General features: G+C 41.2%; 1 protein-coding gene across 5 annotated transcripts in view; it reads right to left on the reverse strand.

The window, feature by feature from the left end:
• Window positions 1-10,604, reverse strand: part of BDNF (brain-derived neurotrophic factor) — a 77,449-nt gene that overhangs the window by 64,721 nt on the left and 2,124 nt on the right. The window contains exon 1 of one of the 5 annotated variants that reach the window (XM_011936318.1): window positions 10,421-10,556. The exons of the other annotated variants lie outside the window; for them this stretch is intronic. The gene's annotated coding sequence lies outside the window, so the exon portion shown is untranslated. Of the gene's footprint in view, window positions 1-10,420; window positions 10,557-10,604 lie in introns of those variants that run through there. 5 annotated transcript variants of the gene reach the window in all.

The raw sequence follows: 10,604 nt of genomic DNA on the forward strand, positions 1-10,604 counted from the left end.
AGTAGCTGGGACTGCAGGCGCCCGCCACCACGCCCAGCTAATTTTTTTGTATTTTTAGTAGAGCCGGGGTTTCATCATGTTAGCCAGGATGGTCTCCATCTCCTGACCTCATGATCCACCTGCCTCGGCCTCCCAAAGTGCTGGGGTTACAGGCGTGAGCCACCGCGCCCGTCCTGTCGTATAATATTATTTTAAGGCCCAGATAGCAGTCAAAAGAACTTGGGTCCTAATTTAAACGGTCAGTTTCCGGTCATGTAACCTGGGCAAGCGACTTCACTAGCCCAGGATTGTTCAGATAGATACCTTAAGGGCCATATAATTGTTTATTGAATAAACTGAGAGATCTACCACTGTGCACGTCAGTTGCCCAATCAATAGAATGAGGTCAGTGGGCCACAAACTGAGTTTGCTAAACCTGGCGACACATTCAGACCTTATCTCAGAAAGAAGAGATGATTTAGGTGATTTCAATGCATGAGGGGAATCAGTGAGCTAGATCATTTGTAAGGTACTTTTCTATCTAAATTTGAACTCCTTTCAGGAACTGTAGATCATTTGGAAACTAAACTTGGAATTCATGCAATTATTTCCCGTGATTTTAGGGGAAATAATTGCATGAATTTCAAGTTTAATTTATCAAATGATCTACAGTTTCTGAGCCAAGGTAAGGATTTATAGTCTTCCAGCCATCCTATTACTTAGTTATCTCTGACAAAGCTTTAGATGGACTTTTTCACACATCAAAATGTCCTTCAAGATCATCCCTTTCTGCTAGGCTGCTTTCAGAGCTCTGGGACATATCAAATCCATTATGTGTTCATGGTGTCCTTCCCTGAATAAATCAGAGTGGAGGTGGGATGAAGTGTCTCCATGGATTTCCACGTCTTTGATTACTTATATGACTTTGGCAGCTCTGCAGAGACCACTGACTTGTGTGCTAAGACATAACGGTATGCATCCAATCCCTCATTTAAAACCACATCTTTCTAGGAGCTGCTTTCTAGGAGGAAGATGGATGAAGTAAATATATCAGGAAGATGCCCAAGTAGATACACGACTCCCTGACCCAGGATATATCCCAGCTTAGTTTCTGGAGCTAGTATCCAGAATTCTGAGTTGGTGCAAAGACACAAAAGACCCAGACACCAAGTCCTGGCATGCTCCCAAATGAGATGCTATTTTCAGGAAAGTTGCAAGTTTGGAGTGGATCCTTTGGAGGAAGAGCATTGAATTGCACAAGGAAAGCCAATAAACATTTTAGTCCCCAACAGGGACTATAAGCCTTGTAATTACGTTTTAGACTGTGCTTGTCCATCCTCTTCTTCTCTGTATCTGTAAACAACATGTTAGCTTTGGAGGTTTGTCATCCACTGTGTGTCTTTGGAGAGGGTGTTCCTCATCACAGCATCTGCAGTATTATAGCCAGTAACAGCTCGAAAAGGCAAACTTATGAAATGGCTTCTAAACATACTAAATCCTAATCCAAACAATTTATAACATTTCTTACTCAATAACTCTCAGAAGTCAACTAACTTGGAACTGCCCTAAACAAGTTAAGAAAGGAGTCAGACATCATCCATTGGGTTAATAAACTAAAGTGGAAGGAAGAACATGCAGGTGAAAAGTTTCAGATTCTAATCTCTTCAGTGACTATATACTTATGCCTGGATAATTCTGTATCTTGATAGCGTTTTAAGTGTGATGATAATTATAATAATAACAGCTAAGACTGAATAGTGATTTGCAGATTAGTGATTAAAAGAAGGGTGTTGACATTAGATAGACCTAAGTTTGAACCCAGCTTTGCCACTTATTGGATCTGCTAATTTAAGATAGTAAATTAATTACTGATGCCTCAGTTTCCTTATCTTTTTTTTTTTTTGAGACGGAGTCTTGCTCTGTGGCCCAGGCTGGACTGCAGTGGCCGGATCTCAGCTCACTGCAAGCTCCGCCTCCCGGGTTTACACCATTCTCCTGCTTCAGCCTCCCGAGTAGTTGGGACTACAGGTGCCCACCACCGCGCCCGGCTAGTTTTTTGTATTTTTTAGTAGAGACGGGGTTTCACCGGGTTAGCCAGGATGGTCTCGATCTCTTGACCTTGTGATCCGCCTGTCTCAGCCTCCCAATCCTTATCTTTAAAAGAAAAATAATCATCTTTGCCTAGAAAGATTGTTGTGAGGATTCCATGAACTATGGAAATGCAGAATGCTTACCATAGCGAGCTCAACAATGTTAGATTTTATTATTAATATATATGATCCTCACCAAACATTTTAACACTTTTTCCGTTTTATGATTATGAAAACTGGGCTTCAAAAAGGAGGTGACAATTAGCTATTTGAAAATCTCTCATTGGTTAGCAAAGATCAAAATGATTCTAAAGTAGCACTCCTGGAAATGAATTGTGAGACTCATGGCCATCTCAAAGAGTTGTGGTCAAGATCTTGTAAGAAAATGTGCATGTAAACCATCTGATAATGGGAGACCCAGATTAAATCTGGGTGGTAGCTATAAGATGGGGAGGCATAAATTTATAGTAGACTTTGGAATCAGAAAACTTTGGGTTTCAAGTTTAGCTTCCCCACTTCAGATTTTCTGTGTCAGTTTGGGCAAGTTACTTAAATTCTCTGAGCTCTAGTTTTCTTAATCTATCTCTGAGAGTTGCTTTGAGGGTTAAGTAATATATGCCAAATACAAAACAAATAACAGCACTGGATGAATGCAGAATAAATGTCATCCCACACAATTACAATGTGCATATCCTTTCCCATGGTGTAGTAATGACAAACAGGAAGAGTTTCAGTAATCTGTTGGGTTAGTGAGGTCAGAACAGGTATTTTAAGCAATGCTGAGTTAATGACCAGAATCTGAACTTTTTATCTTTTTCAATGGAGTTATGGATTGCTAGGGTAATGGGGTTGTGCTGGTGATACTAAAGATAAACGTTAGAGTAATAGCAAGCTCAGTCAATAGAAACATGCTTACCATGCCCTGGCCTTCTCAGTATTTGGTCCTTTCCTCACTTGGCAGCTTGTCTAATGGCAAATGTGAATTTTAAATGTTTTCTCCCAATGCCAGTTTCCTTTTGCCAGGAAGGAAACCATAATGGCTAATGTTGACATTGACTAAATTAACATTTCTGAATCTATGCTGTGTTAATAAGTGCTTCTCAAATGTCCTGTTGTTAAATATGTGTAGGAAATGTTACACAGTAGTATTTGCGTGCTTTCCCACCAGTATACATCACAGATACCTTCATATCACATGTCAGTTTTATAGATACTTCAAAACACATTGATACTTATCATTACTTCAAAATCATAATATTTTTCTTGCTGTTAGACCTTATTTAATGCATTAAAAAGCATATATATTTACTATATCACATATGTTATTTTAAATGTTTTTATGACTGTACATCAATTCCTTTGGCTTCCTTTGTAATCTTACATGTTTATTTCATTCACTTAGAATTTTTTTTTTTTTTGAGACAAAGTCTCACTGTGTTGCCCAGCTGTAGTGCAGTGGCTGATCTCGGCTCACTGCAACCTCTACCTCCCAGGTTCAAGTGATTCTCGTGCCTCAGCCTTCCAAGCAGGTGGGATTACAGGTACGTGCCACCACGTCCAGCTAATTTGTTTTTGGTAAAGACAGGGTTTTGCCATGTTGGCCAGGCTGGTCTGGAACTCCTGACCGCAAGTGATCCACCCGCCCTGGCCTCCCAAAGTGCTGAGATTACAGGCATGAGCCATTGCACCTGGCCCCATTTAGACATTTTTATGAGAAGGGTTTACATAGGCTTTAGCAGACTGCCAAGATAGTTGAGTCCATGGCATAAAAGTCATTACAACGAGCAATTCTTTTTTTTTTTGCATATCCATCCCAGGTTGGAGTGCAATGGCATGATCTCGGCTCACTACAACCTCTGCCTCCCTGGTTCAAGTTATTCTCCTGCCTCAGCCTCCCAAGTAGCTGAGGTTACAGGCAGGAACCACTAATTGTTTGTATTTTTAGTAGAGACAGGGTTTTGCCATGTTGGCCAGGCTGGTCTGGAACTCCTGACCTCAAGTGATCCACTCACCTCGGCCTCCCAAAGTGTTGGGATTACAGGCGTTAGCCACCGTGCTGGGCATCAGAGCAATTCTTAAACATTGATTATAGAAGTTATTGGCAAAGAAGAAGTCCTTAGCAGAGGGGGAAGGTGAAAGCAGAAGAAATCATTGTTCCTACTAATGTAGCCAGAACAACAATGAGCATGCAAAGTAGAGAACAGTCAATTGAAAAGCCCCTGTATAATTAGAACTCCATCGCGACTTCCCTTTTTATTTCTCAATTTTCTCCACATTCCCTTTCTTTTCTCTATTCACTCACCCTGCAATGCCCTATCCCAAAGGCTTTGGATGTTTGTGGCACATTTCTGCAATCACCTAATTTGTGAATTTTTTCCCCCACAGTAAACTTATTACTTAGAGACAGGAGGTGGTTGATATATTTCCTTAAAGCTGCAGGAATCAATTCTAACTCCTTTTGGTACTGATGACCAAGGTGCTCCAAGGAAATTTCTAGATAGCATAACATTATAACATGCACTCTGGGAGCAAAGATCTCAGAGCATTTTCTGTTGCTGTTTAGGAAAATTGTTGGATCGCCTTTCCCAGGATGCGAAGATTTTGGAGTGGATTTAATATTCACTCAGAGGTTAAAAACTTTGACAAAGTACATTTTACTTCCTGTAGTGGTCTCGGAAATGCCCACAGTGGGTCAAAATGTCCCATACAAGCTACAGCTTTCTCCCAGCTTCAGGCTGAATTGTTAAATACAGAGGTCACGTGTCACTAAACTGCTGGTTTTTAGAAACTAGACTTTAAAGATTTTTTATTTTTAAATTAATATTTTGTAATATATTCTGCCATTTGTCTAAAATAGAATTCAAGAATGATGTCTGTTATCCCCAGTGCATCAGAAGTTATTTTAAATATGGCATCTTTATAAAAGTCAATAGCTGCCTCATCAAAGGGCAATCATGTCTAGTGTGGGTGGCTGTGCCAATTGTTTTTGAACTACTGCAGCAATCTAGCCAATCCCAGGGAATGGCTTGCAGTCTTCCTACACCCACATTTTTTTTCTTAATTATCTCCACCAGGCTGAGTTAGTTAAGGACAGATCTATAGCATTTCCTGGATGTCAAAATGCCCACACACCTTCTGCAATCCTTGGGTTACCCGCTCCCTTTCATGTTTCTTTTGGTTTGTCCATCTAATTATCTGTTATCATGTGTATATAATGCATTATTCATGAGACCCAGGCCATTTCAGGATGTAATATCTTTGATTTTAAAATGGAATGACCTGAAAAATTAGAACTTCTGCTTGCACAAAGAAAATAAACAGTAAATTTGATAGTGGGTCTTTCATCGCACCACCTGCTTTTAAAAATAATCCGCAGAAATTTGAGATCACTCTCTAAATTAAAACTTTCTCAGTCATCATTCCGTAAATGAACAGGTTCAACACCAAGATTCCTTCTATTCTGGGTTCGAATATATTGCTTTGATTTTTTCATGATATACTTCTTAACAAGTTAAAAATTTGTGGTACCCCAAATTGTAAATCATCAAAAGTTAGGGTAACAGCCTTACTTTCCCCAACACTGCAAGAAATAGTTATAGACTATATCTTTTATATCACTCAAACTTGGGATGGAAATGGAATATGGAGGTTATTCTGAGAACATCTCTTTTGTTTTATGTGTGAGGAAGCAGAGATCAAGAGTGACTGATTGACTTTTTTAGGTATTGACAAGTGGTTGGAAGTAAAACCTAAACTCAGGCTTTTAATCTTATTCACTGTGTTCTCTTGAAAAAAGGAATCTTATGAGTCTAGAAGTCTGTCCCCTTCTAAGGACTGGAACAAAAAAAGAGACCAGTCTTTGTCTCTAGGCCACAAGATCCACCAAGATAGGGATCATTTGGTCTTATTTATTCTTGAATCTCCAGATTGTAATACAGTTCCTGGCACATAATGGCAAATAACGTGTTGCAAATTAATACTTACAAAATAAAATTATGAATGCTAGAGTCTCTATAGAAAGTATACCTTTTGGGCAAAACAGGAAACGGTCAGCCAAGCTCATGATCCACATAAGTATCAGAACATCTACCAAGATAAACAAGTACCCAGCGTCCAAGACTGGGATGAAATTCCAGAGGGTCAAAAGAAAACAAGCCAGCATGAATTCATGTATAAGATATGGGCTGGGCTAAGTGACCTCTGAGAACCTTCCCAGACCCCAGATTCTATGACTCACAAGTAAAAGTGATGTACATCTTGGCTTTGGCTCTTGTTATTCTCTGTATTTGTTTTTTGGGGAATTAGCAACTATGACTTAGATGGTAAGTCAACTAGAGGAAGAGTTCTGCTGTCCTTGAGTTTCTAACTGTGGCAGAGGGAAATACTGTCCTAGGAAGGCTAGTTAAAACTTTCCATTAGGCCTGAAAATTTCAAAAACTATTTGTAGACAATATTTTTATTTTAATTAAATAAATCAAAATAGGAGAAAATAATGTCTACAGCTCCTCTGATGCCTTAGTGGAGTTTAAGGCAGCATGGTCTAGAGAGGAACAAACACAAATTTCCTTAAAATTTGAAGAAAGATTCTGAGTTAGTCTTTACATCTTACTGGTAGTGTAGTATTAGATAATTCTGCACCTTACTTTTCTCATCTGTAAAAGGTGATTGGTGATTCCTACCTTACATGACTAATAAGGAAATCAAATGAAACCTGTAAAGAGCTGTCAAAGTACTATATGAATCTAAAGTGTCATTACTAGGAAATACAAATAAAGTCTGCACTGCCACAGAAAAATGTCTTCTAGGACTATTTTATAATGTTGGAAAGAAAGAAGAAAAAAATATCCACCAGAATTTTTAAAAACTCAGAATGAACACTCCAAAAATTACCAAATGAGATTAGAGGCAGGGATAAAGAATTCATCCTTCCATCTCTGCACCATAGTGTTTTAGGGGTATTAATCTTTATGAAACACGTGTATCTTTCTCAAAAGACACTTGTTAAAGCAGCAGTCTACATTCCAAAGTAAAAGAGGAAAGATGTCATATTTTTGAAACTATAATCACCTTTAAGCCAAAAAGGGGAGAAATTTTTTTGTTGTTGAAAAATTTAATCTTTCTTGCTTTAAGACCTCTATTTCCATAGCACTCAATGATGGTAAGCTTTCACTAGATGCTAATGTTTATTTTTATTGCTAAGTACTACACAATGTTCTTGACATAGATTATGGCATGTAAATTTAAGAGACTCACTGCTTGTTAAATTCCCACTAGAAAACACACACAGAGACACACACGCCCATACACACACACACACACACACACACACACAGAGCAGTAGCAGATCAGCAGAGAAAGACACCAGCCAAAGAAAGATAATTTGAGATACTTCTGAGGTAGCAGTTGTAAAATTAAAATAAGCAACTCATTAAATTATCCATAGAGTGAAAAGAAAGCTGCAAAAATAGATATTTTTCTGGCAAGTCAGTGCTTTTCAGAACAAATTTAGTTTTCAGCAGAGCTTTTAAATCTGATGATATCAGTTCATATTCATTAGAGTTATTTAAATGGTTAGACTAGTTTGTCTTAATTAAAATCAAAGAGTAGCTTTACTGGCCTTTGATAGAAGTATATTTAATAAAAAATATGCTCAGTTAGACATCATTTTAACTGACAGATTGTAAGCAATATGATCAAGTGAATGTTACTTGAGCAAGTTTGAGTCTGCTCCCAAAAATCACAGAATTAAAAAATAAAAACCCTTTGTAAATCATGCTTTAATGCTGGTTTTCTCTTATTTCTGTTTGTTGGCTGATTATCTATTTTGTGGTCATCCAGTCCCTTGCCTTCTTTCTCTCACTGCCTAATTTTGGAATGTTGTTTCTTACTAAAGCTTCCCCTAGAGGACAGGCCAGGAAAAGGAAAGAAACTAAATTCACCATCTTCTCTTCTTATTAAGAATTTAGATCAGAGATTTGATGGGGAAAGAGTCTGGCAAATGAAATGGGAAGCTTATGTATGTTGATTTTAGATATTTAAAAGCCTTCTTTCCAATGTACAATAGACAATTGAAAAATAATATTTTATAAGCCAACTAATCACTTGCTTTTAACATCCCCACTTACTACCTTGAGCATTAGATTAAGTTTTAAAATAACTAGTACTCTGGTTCAATCAAATGAAAATGCTATATGCAAAGAGAATGCCATAATGATACCTCCTATTTATGGAGTGCCTGCTTCCCAGTTTGCAAAGCCCTTATGGACATTCTCTTCAATCCTCCCAAAATTGCTGTGTTGTAGGTCTTACTATCAATGACACTGAAAAAGCTACTGGCAGGATGCATATATTCTCATCTGAATCAATACTGGTATACTCCATTGGGGGAGCTAGACCAAGCTAAAATCTCACATACAGAAATATTAATATGCAAGACCAGGGGGTATAAAAGTAGGCTAGGTTACTGTTAATTTAATAGCAGCTAGGTTAAAATTCTCTCTTTCCTCTTTCTTCCCTTCTCTCTGTCACCTTCTAGTCTTCTGACTGATTCCAAGCAGGCCAATTGGAATGTCTTGCCTTCATGCTGAAGAGCTCTTGGTAAATACACATAAACAGTGAATATCAGGTGCAGCATTCTTAAAGTGATATTCATTTCCAGAACAGTTTAGGTGAAACCATGTTATCTTACAAGTCGAGTTTGTGTGTGTGTGTGTGTGTGTGTGTGTGTGTAGAGGATGACGTGACACTTTTGAGGTTTATTTAAGTTGTTAAAGATCTCAAGGTTACAAGACTTAGACTGTCAAGCATTTTTCCTCCCAGGGACACGAAATCTACAATTTTCTCGGTTCAATTGTCAGCTAAATTGGCAAGTCAACTAAAAGGATAATATTCCCTTAACGATGCATTCATTTGAAGCCCTAGCAACTGTATTAGGCAGGAGCGAGTATTCTCTAGCAAGGGATGGCACGGGGAGAGGGAACTCTGCAATTTACAGTGACAGATGATTTCTTTCCCATCCATCAAGCTGCCTCAAAATGTCACAATATTTACACCTCTTTCTTGGTGAATTAGAATCCAGAGACAAGCAGACAGAAAGAAAAAAATAATAATTCCGGCCGGTTGCCGCCTGATTGGGAAAAGCAAGCGTTGCACCTTTAAATTCTGCTCCTCCATTCCCCATTCCGCGCACCCCCCCCCTCCCTTCCCGGGATTTTGCAATAAATCTCCCAGTTCTGCGTTCAGCCCTGCAGATCCGTATTTAAAACAGCACCATCTGGGAAGGGTGGGTGGCGATGGTGATGCGGGCGCCTTGGAGTTCCTTTGCAGCACGCTTGGAATTGCATCAGACTGATCAGAAATCCCCCCGCCCCCAAGCCCAGCCCCTCCCGCCACGCTCCCTTGCCCGCCCCTCTCCTTCCCTCCCCTCCCTTCGCGTAGATCTGACTGAGAAAACGACTGGATCTCGGAACAATCTGTGCCCCATTCGCTGCAGCCTTGCTCCGTAAACCCTGCCCTACGCTCCCTTTGTGTGCCGAGCAGCCTATCACCGTCATCTGATCCTAGCGCCTGTTTTTTATTTTTTCCTTCTAAATTTCCACAATATCCTCGCGTCGCCTATGAATCCACCTGCGCAGAGTTGGGATTCTTTCTTTCGTTCGTTAAAACAGCCAAGTCTTGAGTTTCGGAAATAGGTTTTTCCTACGTTCCCCTCACCTCTACCCCAAGCCCTTGCCTTTTAATTAAGAAGAGCTGATCTGGGAGGAGTCCAGAACCACCAAGCCCTGGGGCGAAAACTGCCACCAGGCACGACTCTGTGGCCGGAACAAAAGGCCTGAGAAGGGGGTGGGGGTGAGGGTTATAGGAATTGTGGAGAGGCTGGTGGCCCCCGCCCAGGGGCGCCTAAGTCCCTGAGCTTCCCGAAGAGCGGCAAGAGGACAACGCAGCCGCGCGTTCCGGCAGTTCGCGGTCCCTCGGGGGTGCAGGCAGGGGCGGGAGAGGTAGAACACTGGCTGGGCGGCTCCGCGCCGCTTCCATCTCACCCGCCAAGCCCCCCACCTCCACCCCACGCCAGTCCCCCGGCCCACCCGGGTGGCGGCTGTGGCTCAGCGACTAGCCAGCCACCCTCCACCGGTGCCTCCGGACGCAACCTCGCCCTGGCAGGGCATTCTACGCGCCCAGCTGATTGGTGGCTCTGTCCAGCCGCCACACGGAGCTACGAATGTTCTTCTCCACCGCCTCCAGCCGCCCAGGCCCCCTCGCCCGGCCCGTTCCCTGGCTCTTCGGTCCGGAAAGGACCTTCTACTCCCAGGCGGAGGCCCCCCTTTCCCTGAGTTACCCCGACTGACTCGGACCTGGGCTCAGTGAGGCATCCGGCCCGGCTGGGGAGCGGAGCGCGGTCTCGGCAGCTCCCCTTCCCTTGAGAAAGCGGGAGCCCTCTAAGCCAGCGCCCGAAACTCGCGGGAAGGGAGGACAGAAGGAAAAAAAAAACAAAAACAAAAAACAAAACACAAACACACACACACACACACACACACA

This window comes from Colobus angolensis, unplaced genomic scaffold (genome assembly GCF_000951035.1).
Source record: "Colobus angolensis palliatus isolate OR3802 unplaced genomic scaffold, Cang.pa_1.0 Scaffold152, whole genome shotgun sequence".
In the NCBI taxonomy this organism is placed as follows: domain Eukaryota; kingdom Metazoa; phylum Chordata; class Mammalia; order Primates; family Cercopithecidae; genus Colobus; species Colobus angolensis.